The sequence below is a fragment of the Bidens hawaiensis genome, unplaced genomic scaffold, assembly GCF_021521415.1.
Source record: "Bidens hawaiensis isolate Kalapana, Puna unplaced genomic scaffold, B.hawaiensis_p1.1 tig00034226_1, whole genome shotgun sequence".
Classification (NCBI taxonomy): Eukaryota; Viridiplantae; Streptophyta; class Magnoliopsida; order Asterales; family Asteraceae; genus Bidens; species Bidens hawaiensis.
In genome coordinates, this window is record NW_027495911.1 from 10,746 (window position 1) to 35,434 (window position 24,689).

The window sequence follows — 24,689 nt, forward strand, 5'->3', positions numbered from 1 at the left end:
ACCTGGGAGCAGCAGTTTGATGCTGACATGTATTCTGCTTCACAGGTAGAAATGGCTACTGAGGTCTGCTTCTTGCACTGCCATGACACCAATCTTCCTCCCAGAAACTGACATCCGCCGGTTATCGACTTCCTGTTCTGATTGCACCCTCCATAGTCAGAGTCTGTGTAAGCAACCAAATCCAGGTCTCCCCCTTTCGTGTACCACAATCCCAGCTTAGGCTTGCCTTTGAGATACTGCAGTATTCTCTTTACTCCCTTCATGTGAGATTCCTTTGGGTTTGCCTGAAAACGAGCACAGAGACAAACTGCAAACATAATGTCAGGTCTAGATGCAGTTAAATACATTAAGGAACCTATGATTGCTCGATATTGGGTGGGGTCCACATCTGCATCATTGTCTGAATCAGCACCCAGTTTGTGGTTGATGCAAACTGGAGTATCAAATGGAGTGCTGTCCTCCATCTTGAAGCGTTTGAGAACGTCTTGGACATATTTAGTTTGATGGATGAACATCCCATCTTTCTTCTGATAGACCTGCAATCCTAAAAAGAAAGTTAATTCACCCATTGCACTCATTTCAAACCTCTTTTTCATGACTTCTTCAAACTCCAGACACATGACGACTTTTGATGCAGCAAATATGATGTCGTCTACGTAGACTTGAACTAGTAGAAAATCTCGCCCCTTTCTCTTGACAAATAGCGTGCTGTCGATCTTTCCTCTTTCGAAGCCATTCTCAAGTAAGTAATCTGATAAGGTTGCGTACCAGGCACGAGGGGCCTGATGTAGTCCGTATAGAGCTTTACTCAGCTTGTACACATGATCAGGAAAGTCAGGGTCAGGAAAACATGGAGGCTGTTCAACGTATACTACCTCATCGACTTTACCATTCAGAAAAGCACTTTTCACGTCTAACTGGAACACCTTCATCTCATTGTATGCAGCAAATGCCAAAAATAGTCGAATGGCTTCCAATCTAGCCACATGAGCAAACACTTCATTGTAGTCGATCCCTTCTTGCTGATTAAACCCTTTTACTACCAGCCTTGCCTTGTTCCTTATGATTATCCCTTTCTCATCTCTCTTACATTTGAAAACCCATTTGGTGCCAATAGCATGAACATTTTTCGGTTTTGCAACCAATTTCCATACTTCCATCTTCTCGAACTGGGCTAACTCTTCTTGCATGGCTTTGACCCACGAGCTGTCCTTTAGAGCCATTTGATAGTTCTTTGGTTCAATCTGGCTGATGAAGCAGGTGTACAAGCATTCATTTAAGATACCCGTTTCTTTAATGCTTGCGTAAACACAAGTGTGCTCATTCAAGCTTCGTCTCGTTTGTACACCGTCAGACAGATCACCTATCACGTTCTCCAAAGGGTGATTTTTGTGAACTCCAGTAGTCGGAACCGAACTGACTTGCAAATTGTCTTCCAGGTTCGAAGAGAGTTCATCAATGGGCGATTGTTGTTGAGAGTGAAATGGATTGAAAAATTCGTCTTCAGTAGGGGCAGCAGGGGTATCAGCAGCAGTTGACGAGGAAGGTTGACATTCATTGTACTGCGGACGTTGCACAAAATTTTCTTCCTCATCATACAGAGTCTGTGTAGCAATTTTCTCATCAACTTCTGCAAAATCCAAGTAAGGCATATTAAAGGATTTGAACAGTTTATGATAGTCAAAAGCTTCAGCGGGTCCCGTGCTAGGCATTGGTGGTTTGTAACTCGTGATGTCGGTGTTACATACCACTTCAACCTTGCTGCTCGATAAATTAAAGACTCTTCTGTTGGGTGTCCCAACAACATATCCGACTAAAATACCTTCGTCGGCTTTTTCACCAAATTTTGAGCTTGTCTTTAATATCGTACATGGGGACCCGAATGGTTCGAGACCATTCAAGTTTGGCTTTCGACCATGCATAAGTTCATAACAAGTTTTATTTAGCCTTTTAACAGTTAAAACACGATTAAGGATATAACAGGCTGTGCAACTGCTTCAGCCCAGAACACCACGGGAAGTTTAGCATCAGCCAGCATGGTTCTGGCTCCTTCAATTAGCGTCCTGTTCTTCCTCTCAGCCACCCCATTTTGTTGCGGAGTATACGGGGCGCTGTACTGGTGGTCTATCCCTTTCTGTAAGCAGAACATCTCCATCTGGTAGTTCTTGAACTCTGTCCCATTATCACTTCTGATGTACTTGACCTTTCTTCCAACAATGTTTTCAACCTTGGTAATCAAGTTAATTACCAACTGAACCGTCTCATCTTTTGCCTTCAGAAAGTATACCCAAGAGTATCGAGAGTAATCATCAGTTACTACCAAGCAATATGACGTTCCACCTAGACTCTTTACATTCACGGGACCAAAGAGATCCATGTGAAGCAGGTCTAGTGTACTGACGATTGAGTTAACCTTCTTGGAGTGATGAGGTTTCTTATGTTGCTTTCCCTTCTTGCACGAAAAGCATTGATCTTCAAAGTTAAAATTCTTCAAGGGAACACCCAGCACCAGGCCATTCTTGACAATGTAGTTCATTTTTCGAAGATGTATGTGTCCCATTCTTCGATGCCATAACTCGGACTCTGATTCAGTTGCCTTTGACAGAAGACATGATTCTTCTGTTGCCATCTCAGTTGACCTCATATCCATTACATATGTGTTCTTTTCTCTTGGAGCTTTCATCACCACCCATGCCTCTGGTATCTTAAAACCAGGATACAGAACAATTGCTTCATTTTTGGTAAAGTGCACTGTGTACTCTTTGTCACAAATCTGAGATTCGCTCAACAAATTATGCTTCAACTCTTCTACAAAATTCACCTTTTCTAACTTCATTTTACCATTTGTCACAGTTCCAATACCAGTAATTCTACCACCGCTTTCTCCAGCGAAACTAACTCTTCCTCCTTGAACAGGTTTCCATTCATGTAACAAATTCTTGTTACCAGTCATGTGCCGGGAACAGCCACTATCCACAACCCACAGATTGTTTACAGTCCTGTTCAACTGTTCCTGCACGGTTAAAGCAAAGGATTAAAATCTGGGGACCCAAGACCTACTGGTCTTGGGTCTATTAAATCTGTTAAACGGCCTCCAGTACTTAGGTTGCCCAAAGTCAGTTTGAGAATCATTTCTGTAAGTTCTGAAAGGATACCTTCTTGAGAATTGACTATGAGGCCATCCAAACCTTAGTGGATCAACTGAATTAAATCTGTTTGTTTGGTTGTTAACTGGGAAAAACTGAGATCGATTTTTTTGAAATCTTGGATTAGTCCAATGTCTGAACTTTGGTGAGTTCGCATTCTTACCCGTACAGTAATTACCATTCGTTTTATTTTCAGCTTTCGGAGGCCTCATTCCTCTAAATTTTCTTTGATTTAGAGGGCAATTAGCAATTAGGTGTCCTATTTGATTGCATTTGAAACAACTCCTGTGTTCAACTTTCGTCTCAACAGTTGTTTCAGATGTTGAGGTTGTATTACTCCCCGTTTGTCTGACATATGGTGGGACAAATGGGTTTAGGGAGAGTTCTTTTCAATTGGCTTATATTCCTCCCCACGTTTTAGTAACACTACCTCTTCTTTTGTCTCACTAGATTCGGATGTCTTGTCCGAATTTGATGAGACAGAACTAGGAGTAGAAATCTTAACATTTGAAACAGGCTTACATGTTTCGCTTTTACTAACTTCAGGTTCTTTAATTGAAACTTTGACAGGAACTGTCTGACTAATTTCAACATCAACAGATTTCTGATTACTAGGATCATACGTATAGTTATGGTTATATGGTGGTGGAACTTCAGAAAATCCAATTCCCCCTTTGTTAACTGGGGAATGTTGAACACTTACGATGTGATCAAGCATTGCTGACGAGTTTCTAAACTGTTCAATTTTTCTGTTTAATTCCACCACTTTTACCTGGTAATCAGCTATCTGTGTATCGCTTTCAGCAATTAGTTTGGTTTTTTCCTCTAACACTTCATAACTAAGATCAATAACTTGTATTTTCTCAGCTACACTTGCTTTAAGACTTCTGATATACTTTTCACTAGCTTTTATTTTTACTGTGTAACTGTTTTCTCTAGTTTTAGCATAGTGATGATCTTCTTTTAACGTTTTAAATTGAGCGTCCAAACTACAAACTGATCAGTTATTGTTTTCAATTGTTTAGACAGATTTTCACATTGCATACAAGGGAGTTCAGAACTTACCTCAGAAAGCTGATCGTTCACTTCTGCCATGTAAGCTTGATTTTCCCCTATCTCCCTCTCGCTTCCTCCAGTTTCGATGTTAACTAAGTTAGCATGTTCGAACACTTCCTCAACTTGCAGATTCCAGTCGTATCCCCCATTCTGTCTAGATACCATAGCCCTATTCTCACTACCTCCCCCTTTCTATTGTGCAGGCCTGTTCTGGCTACGTTCGACTCTCTCATTTGTACATTCCTTGGCAAAGTGATCATTTTGTTGACAGTTGTAACATCTAACCTTTGATTTGTCAAAACCTGGTCTTTCGCCAACGAACTTTCTACCCGTTTTCTTCATGAATCTCTTAACCCGTCTTACTATCATAGCCATCTGCCACTGCAGGTCCATCTCTTCTAGATCATCAGCATCAATTTGATCATAGTCTTCATCCAAAGTTGCGGGATCGACTATTTTACATTTGATGTAATTCTCATAAGATGCAATGAAAGATGCATAGAGCGCAAACTGTTGTTCAGCTGATTTAACACTCATGGGCATATGTGAGTAGTTGTTGGATGGAACATTTGATGAAAAATTACCAGTTGTGGCTTGAGGTTTTGAAGAATTATTTCCTGCAGCTACGAAACATACATCACCATCCATGTTGAGAGTCACATGACCATCCTGAGTTGAATTTGAGTGTGAGTCTCCCTTTGAGTAATAAGCAGAGGATTCTGACTTTGAAATTGAACTTGAAGTAACTTTTGCACCATACATTCCCGGATCCTGAACCTGATCAGTTGGTGTCTCTTTCCGAACCATGTTAAGTTCAAAAGTTCTTAATTTATTGACTGCTGTTTCCAAATCGATATTGGCAAACTCTTTATCTTCTCTCATCAAAACCGTGTACATTTCCCATTTCGGTGGAAGAGCATCAAGAAGTTTCTCTACTATCTCCTCTTCTTTGTATACAATGGAGTAATTGCTGAGTTCGGTTATCAGGTGATAATATCTTGTGATGATATCATCAAGTGATTCATTTTTCAAATATTTAAACACCGAGAATTGGGTTTTTAGTAGCTTAATTTTGGATGCACGTATCCCCACATTACCTTCATATCGATTTTCTAGCGCGTCCCATAGCTCTCTAGCAGTTTTGTATTTCCTGAAGGTGTGAAGAATCTCTTGTGGAAGAGCCATGGTGATCGCCGCATGAGCTTTACTCTCTGCCTCATACATTTTCCTCTTCTCCTCATCCATCTTACTGTACTTCTTTATTTGATCACGACCCTCAAACAAGGCCGTTGGTGGAATGTATCCATCTTGTATGCACACCCACATCTTAGCATCTTGATATTTAACATACTGTTCAAATCGATCTTTCCAAGCAACGAAATCGGTACCCTTAAGCATTTTCGGAGCCTTAGTAGCTGAACCGGCTTCAACTTCCATTTTCACTAGTTCCGTGATGTTTATCGAAGTCATCGTTGAAAGAAACACAACTCAAAACACGAGGAAAGTATAAAGTAATTTTTTATTATTTTGAACAGTGCCCAGTAGGCGAAGTTATGCTTAACTTCGCTTAAGCTTAACTTCGCTTATACTCAACTTCGCTAAACCTTAACTTCGCTTGCTTCTTAACTTCGCCTGATGTTAACTTCGCTTATTAACAACTTCGCTTAATTCAAGCGAACTTGTGAGACAAACGAAGTTAATAATAACTTCGCTTAAACTAATATCTTCGCCTAAACCCTACGAACAGTGACGGCAACTTCGCCTGAAGAACACAAGGTTTTTGCAGGTTTTAATTTGACGTATTGCGAGGTATGCGAAGGTGTAATGGGTTATATTTGATAGTGGGAGATGGGTAGGACACAAAAACTCGGTATTTCAACGTAAACACGTCCCGCGAAAAGTCAAACGGAACGATTTCTACACTCGTGTGATAATCCCAAACCACACAATCACGAGCAAAAGCTCTGATACCAATTGTAGGTTCCCAGCCGGATCTACACGGAAGTATCTCGTACTACGTAGGTGCGGAATCCCTACGTAAGACGATACGAGTGCTCGATGCGATATACGTTAAAACCAAGCACAAATACACGTTACAATACTTAAAAGACACGTTGTATTGCAACTCCTTTAACACGTGATATACCAATCACAATTACACGTTCTCTAAAAATCTTCTAAACAAGCCGTAACATATGTTTAAATATACTTCGACAACTTCGCCTAACAGACTAGGCGATGTTGTCAATAACTTCGCTTGTCCCACAAGTTCGCTTATAACAGGAGAACTTGTGAGACAACTTAACTAAAACATCAAAACAAAACACACTAACACGATTACAGACACTAGATACTGAACTACTGACATCATGTACCAACAAGGCTAGATACTTTAACCCGGTTTCGAGCAAACTTATATTTTTAAAGGCCTATTTCTATAAATCTCTTAAATAGTTACATTCTAAACCTTAAACTTTAATTGTTTACATTTCTTATCTTTTATTTTAAAGTTTTCCTAAAACAACCTTTCTAATTCAAGGCTTTTCCTTTTTATATAGGCTTTGCTCGTTAAACTCCGTCCTTCCGATTTCCCATCTTTTACCGATCAAGTTTTATACTTGAAAGTGAGTACTTTCATACCCCGTTTTCCATCTTTCGTTTTGGGGGTGATGTTGCATATTTATTCAAACTAAATGCTTTATACTTGAGTCTTAAATCACGAACTTCATTGTATACTTTACTTAAATAAATGCTCGATTTGGTGTTATATGCTTACATGCTTATATGCTAATGTGTTTACCGCCTTTTGATGGTTGATTCATAAATCCTTAGCTATTTGGTATTCTCTTATAGCAAGGTGTCGTCAATGTATTCTTATTAACGATCTCATACAAAATCTGAATCTATTTGGTATTCTCTTAGTCGTTAATGTATTCTTATTAGCGATCTCATTTATCCAAATTATTGCTATTATTTATTGTTTCGTAAAAAAGTTGTGGAATTTCCTATTATATACATATTGTTTAAAAACTATGAAATTGCTCACCAACTTTTGTGTTGATAAACTTTATTTTATGCAATGTTACAGGTTTGACTTTTGGTTAACTCGAGACTTGGAGAAAACGTAATCAAGACCGTTAGGATATTAGAAAAAATGAACAATATATTATTTGCTATGTTTTGTTTCGGTTATTGTATGAACATATTGTGTGACTTCTTATGATTTCGTGAAATTAAATGAGTTGATTAAATATTGTCACTTTAAATAGTGTCTTGTGTATTTGGGCAATCCATTGCACCCCGGTATGTTACGTCGCCTTTGGTCGGGGTATGACACAAAGACAACCATACCTCACATGAAGTTTTTCCCTGAATATGTTGAAAGGACTCCTCGGATACTGTAGAGATGATGAGCATGCAGATATGAGCGTCATTGGTGAGCTATGGCTGGTAGTTTGGATTGTCTGTGGTAGCAGGACCTGTGGTAACCTTCGGTTCTGGACATAAGATGGTACCGTCCACATAACCAAAGTGGTTATGAGAAGCAAGAAAAGACTCTATCATTGTTTTCCAATAGCCATAGTTTGTGGATTTTAGGGTAAAGGAAAATTTGTGAGAGTTATGGGTTGTCTTTTCCCGGTTAAGGTTATAATTGCAACCATAGTAATGGAACGGGTTTGCCGATGTAGAGGAAGTTCAGCGATTAAACCAATGCAGCCAGGATTAACATTGGCAGAGGTTTTAGGGTTAAGCCAAAAGTAGCGTTAGCAGAATTAGGGCTAAATTTTGATAGAAAAAAAAGATTTGATTTGGCTCTGATACCAAATTAAATCTTGGTATAGAATACGATTATTGTTAATGATTATATAATGAATACAAGACCCTATATATAGATAAAACAATTACAATTTGATACCCTCAATAATAATAAACTTTTCTATCTAAAATAACTTAGTCTAACACATACAAATTTTATGAATTATGATGTATACATAAAAAAATGTATAATGGTTTTTATTAATCATAACAATTATCTTTTGGTCGCTGCCGATCCCAACTAACGAATTGGCTCCTGACGGTTCCAAATTTTAACGTATTTATTCCCAACGGTCCGCGAAATCATAATGCCGTTAGGTACGGTCGTCGGAAAAACGTTTTTGGCTGGAAAACTCGCCGAAAACTCAACATTTTCGTCCCAAACATCTTTGTAACTTTGTATTGAACCTTTAGGAAACTTCTTTTAGGAAAAGCCCAAATCATTGAGGTCGCCGGAACCCTATAACCATCGTCATAATCGGTTGGTGGTGCTCAAGTGATGGTGTTTGGTTGGTGGTGCGTCAATTGGTGGTGGTGGCGGTGTTCAGTTGTTGTTTTCCGGAAAAAAAATTGTGACTTTTCCGGCCAAAAACGTTTTTTCCGGCAACCTGCAACTAACGGTGTTAGGATTCTGTTACTTTCAGACCGTTGGGAACAAATACTTTAAAAGTTGAGACCGCAAGCAGCCAATTCGTTAGTTAGAACCGGCCGCGACCAAAAGGTGATAGTTGGTATTAATAAAAACAATATACAAAAAAAGCTATTACTTTTTTTTCATTATTTTATTTTTACTAATGTTTACCTACATATGTGTAGGAACTAGGTAACCTACACATGACATGCATAACCAACACATGTTTAGGATCTACAAATAAATAAGTTTTGTTTGTGTTTTTTTTTTCTTGTAATGTTAAAATAGATGAATAAACATTGTATTTTAATTATTTTTTATATTTTAAACTTTTTTAAAATTGGGAAAACAAATAACTATTCTTCCTTCAATCTATTCTAGCACAACTTATATCTGATCCTATGTTGATCTTATAATGCCGATCATATGACCTCTCGATGAGCAATATGCCCAAGAAAATTCTACCTCGACCTGGATAAGTTTTTGAGACCGATATGGTAAAATCACATGACATGGATTTTGATATAATAAAACAAAAAAGTTCAAAGAGATTGTTTCCTTGTTAAAGTTATTGCTTATTCCAATTACATAAATTGGATATGGCTCAATAGTAGAGCACTTACTTCACTAATGAGAGGTAGGGGGTTCAAACCTCACTATCACCAATTTATATGGGAAATATGCGGGATGACCCTTGCTTGCCAAGGTTCAATTCCTGATCTCACCCGGTTTTCTCCTCATTGTCGTGCCGTTTGGCGGGCTTGAGGGTCGGGCCGAGGAATCCCTCAACAGGTGGACCGCTGGGGGATCCGTCTGTCCGGACTCGTGGCCAGTTAGCGCTACCTTTAACCAATGAGAGACGCGTACAAAGTATCTGACATTACTTAGTTGGTCGTTCCATAAAAAAATTGCCTATTCCAATTAAATAAAAAGATTATGTGTGACATATTAAATGCAACATTTAGACAGAGAGAAAAAAAAAGTCAAATATGACATAAGAAGGAAATATATATTCGCTCAGAATATATATTAAAACAAAAAACAAAAACAAACATAGCTCATCACTTTTTATGGCTTTTTGACCATCACCACTAACGAAACACAAAAATAACTGAAAACAACCACTAAGGAAACACAAAAATAACCGAAAACATTTAAAAACATGTCTAGTCAACTACCACACTCATTCTTCAAAATCTCTAAAAAAACTCTTCCCAAAAACACTCAAAAATATCTCAACATCATCACCGTATATTTTACATTAATTTTAATTACCAATATTTAATTTAAAATCTAAAATATTTACTGTTCACAATTTATAAAGTATTTTTTTATTTTATAGTATTATTACTTAAGTGTGTGTATATATGTGTGTGTTTGGATCAAATAAAAATGAAATTAATGTGCTAATTGTGAGAATCAAGTAGAGTAATTATGTAATTACATCTATGATGTAATTACATAATTACTCTACTTGTGTATATATTTACTCTACTTGACTCTCACGTTTAGCACGTTAATTTCATTTGTACGTTAACTTTTCCCTATAGGGTTTGGATCAAATACAAATGAAATTTAGCGCTAAACGTGAGAGTCAAGTAGAGTAATTATATATACAAGTATAGTAATTACTGTAATTACATAATTACTCTACTTGTATATATAATTACTGTACTTGACTCTCACGTTTAGCACGTTAACTTCATTTATATGTTAACATTCCCCTATACATACATACATACATACATAAATTGTTTTGTAAATAAGAAATTGATTTTGATTAACCTAAATATCAGGATCATAACCGTTTATACGCAAATTACCAAATTTAAATGACGAATCAAAAAGACAATCATACCCTTCTCGCTTAAAATACACGGGATCTTCTCAACCGTTTTCAACTGAATGATAAGTGTAGATCGACGCTTGCTGTTGTCGCATACGGTTTTGTACGATAAGGATTAGCGTATTCCATCTTTTCTATATATATATATGGGATTGATCATGCGAGAAGTGATTTTAAAACAAGAAATGCGAGAAATTGATCTTGACCATTGATCATTCTAATCTATGGCATATAAAATAATTGATAATTTTGTAATAAATAACAACTAATTAATACATGTTTTTAATAGAAAAGGGCGTTTGTGACTTTTGTGCATTAAACTAGTTAATTCAATAAACGGTTTCCCCTTTTTATTGCCAAATCATAATTATCAAATTCTGGTCACCATTAAACACAATAAATATGATATCAATATATTCAAATAATTTAGTATAATGTATTTATGTAATATACCTATATGACACGGTACACAATTAAATAATTGTGATGGTTGATTTTAAATTTTAGGCACAATAAAAACTATTAAGTTTAAGAAATAGAGATACGTGACAAAGATTATACAAAAAAATTATTTGAACTAGTAGGATGATATATTATTCGGGCATATATTTTTAATTTATTTAAATGTAATAGTTTTAATAAAATAAAATTTTTTATTTAATCGGTGTAGTTTGATACAATGTTGTGTACGTATATTTAATATGTTTCTTCAAATACATATAAACTGTGTAGGTTGTTAAATTTTTGTGTAGCTGTATGCCAACCTGGTTATCCAAATGCATATAATCTGTGTAGGTACTTAAAAGTTAGTATATGTATATGCTAATCTCATTCTCCAAGTACATATAAAATGTGTAGGCTGTTAAAAACTTATATAGATATATGCTGGTTGTGTAATGAGATGTTTTTAATCGTTCTCCAAGCATGTTGGTTGTGTATGAGTATGATTGTGTAGGGATACACTGATTGTGTAGGGAGATGTAATTTAATAATCAACAAAATGTACATTTCCCAAATACATATAAACTTTGTAGGTTGTTAAAACTTTGCATAGGTATATATGTCAATCCGGTTATCTAGATGCATATAACCTGTGTAGGCACTTACAGTTTGTGTATGTATATCTAAAATTTCATTCTCCAAGTATATATAAATTGTGTAGGCTGTTAAAAAATTATATAGATGTATGTTGGTTTGTGTAGTGATATGTTTTTAATTGTTTTGTAAGCATTTTGGTTGTGTATGAGTATGATTGTGTAGGGACACACTGGTTCTGTGGGCACATGTAATTTAAAAATCCACCTTCCTAAATACATATAAAACGTGTAGGCTGTTAAAATTTTATGTAAGTACATGTAAATCCGGTTATCTAGATGCCTTTGTAGTCACTTATAGTTTGTGTAGGTATATCAAAATTTTATTCTACAAGTATATATAAACTGTGTAGGCTGTTTAAAATTTTATATATAGATGTTGGTTGTGTAGTGATATGTTTTTAACCCAAAATGACCATCATAATATTTTTTAATCGATTGTGGAGTAAACATGTCAAAATCAATGAATAAAAAATAAGTGAAAAACAAGTAAAATTTAAACATGAAAGCAAGTAACAAGAAGAGGATAAAACGAACGTTTATTTCACATTATGGTGTTTTAATATATTACTAGATTTGTTTAAAAATGTTAGCAATTATGTTATGTTAATATAATTAAAAATAAATAATAAAAGTTAATTATTAAAAATCATTTGATTGTAACTTAAGTTGAATTGAATGACTTTAATAACCAAAAATAAATTTTGTCATTTTACTATTGCACCCTTGTAATTAAATAATTAAAAATAAATAAGAAATAATATAATTGGTTAAAACCTCTTCTCGCACTTCTCAAATTAAGAATCACTTCTGAAATGAACCTAATCATATATATATATATATATATATATATATATATATATATATATAGTAGGGATATTGGTTTTTAATACTCTAAACTTTCCTTCATTGGTAGATAACACTCCCAACTTTCGATTTGTCATCCACCACTCCCAACTTTCACCCTATTTTCTTGTACCACTCCCCGTCTAAATGAACACTAACCTCGTTAATGTTTTGGACTAAAAATGTCATTCAAATTAGTTGAGGGGGTAAAATAGAAATTTTATTTTTAACACACAACCTCCATTTTCGGTGACCTCGTTTTTCCGGCGACCTCTTTTTTCCAGCGAATTTGAGTTTTCCGACTATCTCGTCTTTCAGAAAATGGAAATGGTTCAGAGGTGTAAAAGGTGATGGAGATCATGAAGATTGTGCACCGGTGGAGATATGATGGAGATGGTGCTCGCCGGAAACCTGCAACTCGGTTTTTCGGCACGCAGGCGATCCCGGAAGATGGCTGGGTGAGACACTAGTGGTGGCGGGGGGCGGGGGTTGCGGTTTTGGGGCGGTGGGCGGTGAAATGATGGATATGGTGTTCGCCGAAAACCTGCAACTCGTCGGAAAAATCAAATTCATATGTGAAGCTCAGTGAAATTATGGATGTGGTGTTCTGAAAGACGAGATAGCTGGAAAACTCAAATTCTCCGGAAAAAATGAGGTCGCAGGAAAAACGAGGTCACCGGAAATGAAGGTTGTGTGTTAAAAACAAAATTTCTGTTTTACCCCCCTCAACTAATTTGAATGACGTTTTTAGTCCAAAACATTAACGAGGTTAGTGTTCATTTAGATGGGAAGTAGTACAGAAAATATGGTGAAAGTTGGGAGTGGTGGGTGACAAATCAAAAATTGGAAGTGTTATCTACCAATGAGTGAAAGTTGAGAGTATTAAAAATAAATATCCCTTTATAGTATCTACATATTTTGAACTAAAAATTACTTTTTTTACATGCAAATAAAACCCAACCCACGCATGGCTCACCCCATTTGCTTTTTCCTGCGCAACACGTTCTTGAGGAAGAATTTCTTCTCCATAAACTTCTAAAAAACTTTTCACTCAAATGGTGAATTTCTTCTCAATAAGACTTAAAGGTACATTTTAAATGAGTTTTTTTTTCTTTTATCAAAAGAGAGCTATGGAGAAAAGTATTTATTAAAATTGGTGTTAGTTTTAAAGTATTTACCAAAAAAGTGTTTATTAAATAACTTGTTTTTTCTCACTTTTTTTGAACGTCCAACAAACATAGAATGTCTAGGTACTTCGTATGAGGTGATCTAATGGCAAAAGACCATCGCCAGCTGGCCCAACCCAGTCGTACGGAGTCTTTAAGCACCTCCAAATTATCTTCAACTTTAGAAAAACCCACCTGTCTGAAGGCCCACTAGTGGTAAACCCTGGCGCCCTCAGGATCAAACTAGAGATCACGAAGATCATAGTCTTCCTTCATTGAGCCACCTATCCCCCCCCCCCCAAACCAAAAGTGTTGTATGTGGGATTAAACTTGGTGCTCCATTGATAAACCCAAACTTCCTATCAATACACCACATTGAAAATGGCGTCTCACTCTTAATCTAAATTGGATGACTTATATTTTTAATAAAAGAAACTTGCTTTTTTATTTTTTGAAATATGCTTAGTTTTTTATTAATATATATATATATATATATATATATATATATATATACATACATATATGTATTGGATCATTTCAGAAGTTTTTTTACAGCGAGAAGTGACGGTGTAACTCCATTAATCCCTAATTTCACTCCCTTTCTTATGTGTAGGTGCTTAGTGTAGGTGCATATGTATGCGTGTAGGTACGTATGTTTGCATATGTGTACGTATGTTTGTATATGTGTACGTATGTTTGTATGTGTGTAGGTACATAGGTTTGAATGTGGCTCGGTACATTTATATGTTTGTAGGTAGGTTTGAATGTGTAATTAAGACATAAATACAACCAACCTACATATATGTATGTAGCATCATATGAAAGAGAGTGAAACTAGGGATTAATGGAGTTATACCTTCACTTCTCACACTTCTCGCTGTAATATCACTTCTCGCAAGATCCATCCCCATATATATATATATATATATATATATATATATATATATATGCTTTCAATTTAATACTAAATACAATTATGTATAAGTGTTTATTAATTTTGCGTCTCACAATGTGATATCTATACTACTAAATGATAGATATTTAAGAGAGGAAACTAGGATGTTGAAAAATAAGAGTTGTATGTGTGTTCTTGCACATGTTACAACCTATATTACATAGGAGATGTTGAAACCGAATCATAGATTGAATCTTTTGAACTAATTTGAAGAGTAAAATGTTATTTTCGTCCTTGTGGTTTGACAAATAATGCGAATTTAGTTTAAAAAGTTTATTTTTTTCAAATGGACCCTCCATGTATCCCAATTCTTGCCAATTACATCCAACTCACTAATCTCGTTAAATTTAATCTTCAAGTTAGGGGTAAATATGTCTTTTCACTATTTTTTTACTATAATACTTTTTAGTGAACTGCGGTTTTCGTCCATATGGTTTGTCCAAATCTGCGGTTTTAGTCATGTAGTTTCAAATTTGCAATTTTCATATCTATATATGGTTTCATTTCACTTGCAATTAAACCCGAATTCACTAATCTCGTTAAGTCTGGTCGTTAAACCCATCAGCGTACCTTTCACGTAAGGGGCAACTTTGTCCTTTTTTCCCCAAATACACCCCAACCTCTCACGTGGGGGGGGGGGGGGGCTTGCGAATTAGGATTGAGGTTTATTTTGGGAGAAAAATGACAAATATGGTCGTCACGTGAGGGGCACGCAGATGAGTTAACGACCAAACTTCACGAGGTTAATAAATTCGGGTTTAAATGCAAGTGAATTGAAACTACAAGGACGAAAATCGCAAATTTGATAGGGATGAAAATTGCAAACTTGAAACTATTGAACTAAAACCGCACATTTGGACAAACCATAGTTCACTGAAATAAGTATTATAATAAAGAAAAAGTGAAAATACATGTCTACCCCTGAGTTAACGATTAAATTTAATAGGGTTAGTGATTTGGATGTAATTGGCAAGAATTGAAAAACGTGGAGGGTCCATTTATAAAAAAAAAAACTTTTTGGACTAAATTCACATTATTTGCTAAACCACAAGGACGAAAATGGCACGATTTGGATGTATAGGCTTATACAGACCGTATAAGCTACGAATTATTGACAAGTGTACGGAGGGGACAAAAAACAATTTTTTGAAGCCTATACGAGGCACTACAAACAATGACCGACAACGTCCGACACAAACTGACACGACTCCGGTGGATACGACCTATATAGCCGTATACGAGTCGTATAGGGAAAAAATGGTGTGTGAGAATCTAAATGGTGTATATGTCTCTCTCTATATACCTCTGATGCCTGACCGATTCATATCATTTAGGTTTAAAATCTCATACTTGACTTGATCGGTGGCTTGCGATCACCACTCTTACACCGCTAAAACAGGTACATAATTACTTCAAACAACTAGATTTTAGGTGTTCGTTCATCCGAAGTCCCCTACTACCAGATCTTATTCATGATTCTTTCACCCTAAATTAAAAAAATTAGTCTAATCTTGGAGATCGTTTGTAGGTGCTACATTCGTTTCTAATCTCGGAGGTTCCCGTTATTGGTGGTTTTCCGACTAATTAGGGCTCTGATGACTGCCTTATTGTTAAGGAAGATGTGTTTAGAAGCAGCAATCGGTACACCTAATCCCTTCTTAATATTCTATTGTAGGTTGGGTGTATTCTTCCGGTAGTATTGCTAAATCAATCATACATACATATATATATATATATATATATCATTTATATTGAAATGCAAGCATTTGTTTTGAACTTATTAGTGCAATGCACCAGTTTAGGGCCACTCATTTATATATATATATATATATATATATATATATATATATATATATATATATATATATATATATATATATATCATTTATATTGAAATGCAAGCATTTGTTTTGAACTTATTGGTGCAATGTACCAGTTTAAGGCCACTCATTTTGTCATTGCCAGTTTGCTAATTATATTTCTTGCGAAATTAACCATATATACAATAACAACTGATTTAATTTGTTTATATAATTAATAGGGTAACAATTCAACATCACCATTTGCTCTTCATTAGGGGCATTTTGGTAGTGGGTAAAAAGTCTGCAAAAAATATCGTTTGGCAATAGATGTGTTTTGGTCAATTTTTAGCTAGGTATTTTCTATTACAAGGGTCCCATTTAATATTGATACATTATTAATTTCTACATCAGAAGCAATGTCAACCTGCATATAAAACCTAAAAAATTCGATACATGTCACGGTTTGAAAAATTGTAAAATAAAGTGCATAATTGAAATTTTGAGAATTATATGGTAACAATAATGATATTTTGAAGATTTATGCATTTAATTGGTTGTTTCAGGTCGAATTAATAACTTGGGTATCACACCCTCATTTTAGGCCTAGGCGTGTGACCACAAGTTGGTACCTGTTTTGTAAATACATCAGAGTTGCGGTTTAGTTTTAGCGGAAGTCTTTAATAAAATATTATTATATTGAAAACTTATTAAACTCTCGGGTTAAAATACCCGTTTGATATTTCAAATACATTTCTTTGAAAAGAACATAATTCTTTATAATACATTGAAATAAAATATCTGAGCTACTAGATAGCATCTAATGACTATAACTCCAATATTATATTCCTTCTTGCTTGTATGTTCTAACCTTTCTTGTTTTTGTAAAATGGGTTGTAAAATACATCAGCACACAGCTGGTGAATGACGCTGACTCTAAAAATATATTTTCAATATAAAATGTTTGGGGCGTATTCACCTTTTTCTGTTTATAATCAGTTTCTGATACTGATTCCTGTTTTCTGATTCTGCTTCTTGTTTTGTTACCTCGGACCTATAGTACAAGAATAACCTTTTGTATAAATAACTAGATCATCGATCTAGCTTCATACCTTTAGTCCATTTTGTTTAGCTTTAACCTTGATAAAAACATTTGTTCATATAAAACATTTGGACCTTTAGTCCCTTTCTTTATTTACCAATTATACGCTACGTTTCTTTTTCAAGAAGAATTGTTTATACCGAGTTTCTTATTCAAGAAGAAACATTAATTTCTTAACTATAATCTCTTGTATAATTATTATATTTCTTAGTCATAAATGTCACACCCCAATCTACGGCGGAAATGCAGGGGTGCGAACTGATTGTCACAGCTCTCAAGGTACTATCATGCAATATTTAAATGACAATATCTATTAATTGAACTCAATTATCAAATAAATCAAATTACAAACAAGTACATAATTTATACAACAATACAAATTTTATACTTCTTGATTAAAATATTCTTCTAACTAAAGTCTTCACTAAGTCTTCACCAACCTTCATATGCGTATAAAATAGAATTTTGTCAACAACACATGTTGAGTGAGCAACACACCAGTTTAGTTGTACATATAGTATATATAATAAAATACGTAGCTGCAACAAGTCATATGAGAATAACAAACTAACCAAATAAGCAAGTATAACTGAGATGTCGAGAAGCACAAAGGCTAACGACTGGCGTATGATCATACTAGACTGAGATTATGTTGGACATCTCCGAATGCGAAAGCATACAAAGCAAAACAAGTAAGGTATAAGCTGTTAACGCATAAGACAAAGTTGCAGTTTTGAGTATAAGTATGTATAAGAAATATTATTTACGCATATGTCCCCAAAACATTGAAAGCGGTAAATTAGGGGAATGTGGTACTCACCTCAAAGACGAACAAAAATGATTAAGCTAATGAGAAGGCGGGAAAAATCACACGCGAATGTTAAAGCCTAAAAGAAACGAGATTAACGGAAACGCTTAAGTAAAGTACAAGATTTATTACGACGACTAGATAAACAATGTTAAGTTAATATTATAATAATATAATATTATATTAGATTTATAAAATAAAATAATTAATTAAATTAACAAAACACATCTTGAAAAATAGTACTTTTATTCTTATAAATATAAATATATAGATAGTACTTGATTTTTATATATAAATATTAGATTTTAAGTTTATATATATATATATATATATATATATATATATATATATATACATACATGATTATGTACGTATATACACGAACGAAAACGTGGGTTAAACGAGTATTATAAAGTCGGTTTTCATAAATATGGTTTTATGTAGATATTATTATTAATAATATAATTATTAATGATTTAAAAAGAATTAAATAAAAAAATTATCTAAAAACACGGGGTGCAGGGGGTCGAACCTGCGACCTGCCCACGTAACACTTGTGTCTAACCTGCTGGGCTAACCAACATCTTGCATCAAAACTAGTTTCGAATTTTAATATACACGAGCAGAAAGACAACCAATTGACATAAACCCTAGCCAAATCAATTTGGTTAAATCCCGAAATAATTAAACAAACCATGATAGGGCTTTTGCTAAGCATCAAATCGTGATTCTAATTGTGCATTCAATTACCTTGTATGACGAACGGAGGTAGGGTAAACGAGGGTAACAGTGGCCGGCGATGATGAAGAGAAGAACGAGATATAAACCAGTATGTTAATCAAATTAAATAAGGGGCACACGTCGGCTACAATGTAAGGAATGAATCATGTAAATTAATTGCATTATAACAAACGATTTCGTGTTCAACAAGTTAATACGAGTGTCGGTTTGAATAAAAAAGGAAATATGGATCATTAACCATATAATTATCTCGTTTAGGGTGTCGGTTAGGCCGCTATAGAAATATCTAAACGATTTCTTAGATCATAACTTGATTATAAAAGGATTTTGTTAGCTAAATTTGATGATTATTAGCTTCGGGTACAAGAAAATGTAAACGAATACGAGTATGGGTAAACGGGTGGATATGGGTAAATGGATTATGATAAGAACTTTGCACTTTAGCCCTTGGATTAAGAAGGTGTAAACAGTTTTTGCAAAAGTTTAGTTTTAAGGTTAAAAATTGTAATATTAAGAAAGTTATATTTTATAATAATCATAATATATTAATAATTAATCTCCCCGATAAACGAAACATTTAGATAAATAATCCGAACATCGAAACAAGTCGGGTATTTAATAAAAATATAAAGTCCGGAAAACCCGTGTTGTTACAGTCTCCCCTACTTTAGGGAATTTCGTCCCGAAATTAAGGAATACCATAACAACAACCTTAACTAAAAATACATCAGATTTAAAATTAAAATCATTATACAGAACTTTGGATAGTTGAAGTAACGCTCCAAATGGAAATCCGATAGGGGCACTTATATATTGGATGTACCAGCGGCGTATCCACCATGTCCTTTTTATCTTTACATTTGTACCGTTATCTCAATTACTTCCAGTTCTTATTATGTCACACAACTTTTCGGATCATGATTTCCATGCGAGGACTTTGGTAATTATGTATGCATCCATAATTACTTTGATCGTCGGATGGTCCACATGACTCGTCCCATTGTGTGGGTTACAAAACGTTTAAGTAAAACATGATTTTTGAGGGAACAAAATTTTAAAGAAGTTTTAAATTAGAAAATATAAATATCAATGTATAAAATGATTCTAGAAGTTGTAGTGGAATAAGACATCTCAAAAATAGAAATATTAGAAAAAGTCATCTCTTATGAAGGTAAGTAATAAGATAAGAGTAAATTTTAATAAACAATCTATTCAAACAAAAGAGACTTTATTTATAAGATAAAAGATAAATAGTTCAAATGGCCATAAGAGGCATAAAATATGCAATTAAGAAAAAGACAAAAGAAATTAAGATAGGTAAAGGGCGCGACAAAGGTCTTCAATATCGTTGAGTAGCTTAATTGACGTGACTTGAGGCACCATGAGAAGTTGCAGGAGTAGGAGCAGTTAAGGTAGATTGATTTGGCATTGCCTGGAAAACTGGAGATTGAACGGTTTGTAAGATAGTTGTTTGGTGGAAATATGTTTGGTAAACTTGAGCTTGCGGTTGCGGGGATTGGTAGTGTTGGTTTAAGTAAAGGTTGACCTTGATTGATGGGAGGAGTTTGAGGGACATGAGGTTGATGAGTTTCCACAATGGTAGCAAGCACGGGTATTAGGAACATAGGGTTGAGCATGAGAGGTAGGTTGTTGAGGAACATCTTGTGCAGTAGGTGGGACATGGCAGGTGTTAGCAAGATGGCCATAACGATTACAGTGGGTGCAGCAACGGCATAGGGATTCAACCGAGTGATGTTAGTTACAAATGGAGCATGACGGAAAAAGGACCAAGGTAAGGTTTCTTGTTTGAGGAGACTTGCGGGTGGGTAGGATTTGTTGCAGCAAGGTTCTTACGTTTCTTGTTTGTGAGGATGAGTGGATGTAGATGGTTTGTAGTCACCAGCAGAGGAATTAGTGGGAAAAGTTGAATCGGTTGCATTGATGTTTTGAATTTGCGTCACTATCCTAGGGATCGCATCAGTTATCTCTTTGGCGATACAGGCAGCCATACGGTGATCATGAGAATCAAATGATTGATGTCGAGGATAACGTTGGTTTCTTGAATGAGATATTCTGTAGGGACCAAAAATGAGGATTTATAAAATGAAGGATAAATTGAGGAAATCATAAGAATAGTAAAATGTTTAATTATGTGAAAATAATAATGTTGTCTTAATAAGTGAGGAATTGCATCATGAGGATTAAAAGTAAAAGTTTATAAGATGAGGGGGCATATAGCGTAAATAGTTGTTAAGTGATGTAGTCAATAAGATTAATGTATGATGACTACACGAGGAGTTAAGTCAATTTAAAATTTAGATTTTTATTAAGTTTACAATAAACTAACGAAATATAAATTGTGGGTGTTGGCCTCCCATGAGCTTTCCATGGCAATTTGAATGGCCCAACGAACTAACGAAAAACAACTGAGTTGGACAGCCCATGAGCGTTACATGGCAATTTGATTGTCCCAACTAATTAACGAATTAACAATGCAGTGAAGTTTGTCGGCCCAGTGAGCGTTACACGGCGTTTTAATCGACCAAACTAAATAACGAACTATCGAAATAAATATGGGTAGTCGGAGTATCTTGTGAACCACCACGTTTGATTACTCCAACAAAAATACGAAAACAAGTTGAGAAATGGATAGTAGGAGTGCCCATGGGTTCCATGAATTTTTCACCCAACTAACCATTTATATAACAGAACACAATAATTGGGAAAACCAAGTTTAACCACGAACCACCGTGAATTCGGTTTAAGTTAACCTAAGGTGTTGGTCATATGGCATTTATGGGTCTCGCTAGGGTCTATAGGGTTGAGTATTTTGGTCAGGTTATCAACCAGGTAAGGAATAGCGTCTTACCTTTGGTTCTTGGAACCGTTTTGCCAGTGCCCAACTCACAGTTTCTGATCCCTTTTCATTTATCATAGGGACATGCCATATAACCTAGTCTTAAGGTGTACGAGTGAAAACAATATGTGGGAATTCTTAAGGAATTTCCCGAAAATAAAAGCAATCTACTTTTTGAAAAGTTTTCTTTAAATGTTGAGGCATAGCCTCGGATTTTGTGTGTGTGAATAACAGTACAATAGATAATAAATAATGATATCTAAGAAAGCTGTAAACAATTTAATTTGAACACATAAAGGTAAATAGATAGGCACGTATAAGGCTCCTAAACATTTGTTTAAGGCAATTTCTAACGACCTATCTTAAATCTTCGGCTCTGATACCAATCTGTCACACCCTAACCTACGGCGGAAATGCCGGGGCGCGAACTGATTGTCACAGCTCTCAAGGTACTATCATGCAATATTTAAATGACAATATCTATTAATTGAATTCAATTATCAAATAAATCAAATTACAAATAAGTACATAATTTATACAACAATACAAATTTTACACTTCTTGATTAAAATATTCTTCTAACTAAAGTCTTCACTAAGTCTTCACCAACCTGCATATGCGTATAAAATAGAATTTTGTCAACAACACATATTGTGTGAGCAACACACCAGTTTAGTTGTACATATAATATATATAATAAAATACGTAGCTGCAACAAGTCATATGAGAATAACAAATTAACCAAATAAGCAAGTATAACTGAGATGTCGAGAAGCTAAGGACTGGCGTATGATCATACTAGACTGAGATTATGTTGGACCTCTCCGAATGCGAAAGCATACAAAGAAAATAAGCACATAAACAAGTAAGGTATAAGTTGTTAACACATAAGACAAAGTTGCAGTTTTGAGTATAAGTATGTATAAGAAATATTATTTACGCATATGTCCCCAAAACATTGAAAACGGTAAAATAGGGGAATGTGGTACAAACCTCAAAGACGAACAAAAGTGATTAAGCTAATGAGAAGGCGGGAAAAATCACACGCGAATGTTAAAGCCTAAAAGAAACGAGATTAACGGAAAAACTTAAGTAAAGTACAAGATTTATTACGACGACTAGATAAACAATGTTAAGTTAATATTATAATAATATAATATTATATTAGATTTATAAAATAAAATAATTAATTAAATTAACAAAACACATCTTGAAAAATATTACTTTTATTCTTATAAATATAAATATATAGATAGTTTACTTGATTTTTATATATAAATATTATATTTTAAGTTAATATATATTTATATATGTATATATATATACACATACATGATTATGTACGTAGATACACGAACGAAAACGTGGGTTAAACGAGTATTATAAAGTCGGTTTTCATAAAAATGGTTTTACGTAGATATTATTATTAATAATATAATTATTAATGATTTTAAAAAGAATTAAATAAAAAAATTATCTAAAAACACGGGGTGCAGGGGGTCGAACCTGCGATCTGCCCCCCATAACACTTGTGTCTAACCTGCTGGGTTAACCAGTATCTTGCATCAAAACCAGTTTCGAATTTTAATATACACGAGCAGAAAGACAACCAATTGACATAAACCCTAGCCAAATCAATTTGGTTAAATCCCGAAATAATTAAACAAACCATGATAGGGCTTTTGCTAAGCATCAAATCGCGATTCTAATTGTGCATTCAATTACCTTGTATGCCGAACGGAGGTAGGGTAATCGAGGGTAACAGTGGCCGGCGATGATGAAGAGAAGAACGAGATATAAACCAGTATGTTAATCAAATTAAATAAGGGGAAAACGTCGGCTACAATGTAAGGAATGAATCATGTAAATTAATTGCATTATAACAAACGATTTCGTGTTCAACAAGTTAATACGAGTGTTGGTTTGAATAAAAAAGGAAATACGGATCATTAACCATATAATTAGCTCGTTTAGGGTGTCGTTTAGGCCGCTATAGAAATATGTAAACAATTTCCTAGATCATAACTTGATTATAAAAGGATTTTGTTAGCTACATTTGATGATTACTAGCTTCGGGTACAAGAAAATGTAAACGAATACGGGTATGGGTAAACGGGTGGATATAGGTAAATGGATTATGATAAGAACTTTGCACTTTAGCCGTGGATTAAGAAGGTGTAAACAGTTTTTGCAAAAGTTTAGTTTTAAGGTTAAAAATTGTAATATTAAGAAAGTTATATTTTATAATAATCATAATATATTAATAATTAATCTCCCCGATAAACGAAACATTTAGATAAATAATCCGAACATCAAAACAAGTCGGGTATTTAATAAAAATATAAAGTCCGAAAAACCCGTGTTGTTACAATAAAGAAATACTATTTTAACTATAACCTTTGGTTAAGAAAAGTTATATTATTCTTAATCGTAATCAAGGTTTGGGCTATACCCCCGACTATGGTCTAAGCCATTTATAATGATAAAATAATAACTTAGGCAGAACCCCTACCTCGCACGGGTATTCGGAGTAAGATATTCATAAGTTTATACGGGCATCACTTCTACTCTATATCACGTATCGCGACGCTGTTGAAAGAAGAGCCCACCGCGTATCGCAATGGGACTCAATTTAAAGTATAAAAGGGGAGGGCTACGGCTCATTCTCACACACCCACATCCACACTCTCTCTAACTACTTTCTCTCTCTCTCTCTCTCTAACCCACCATTATGAAATCTTGCCACGTGTCGCCACGTGGCCTGACACGTCTTTCACGTGTCGCCACGTGGTCTGCCACGTGTCCTGCCCCTACAGCCACGTGTCA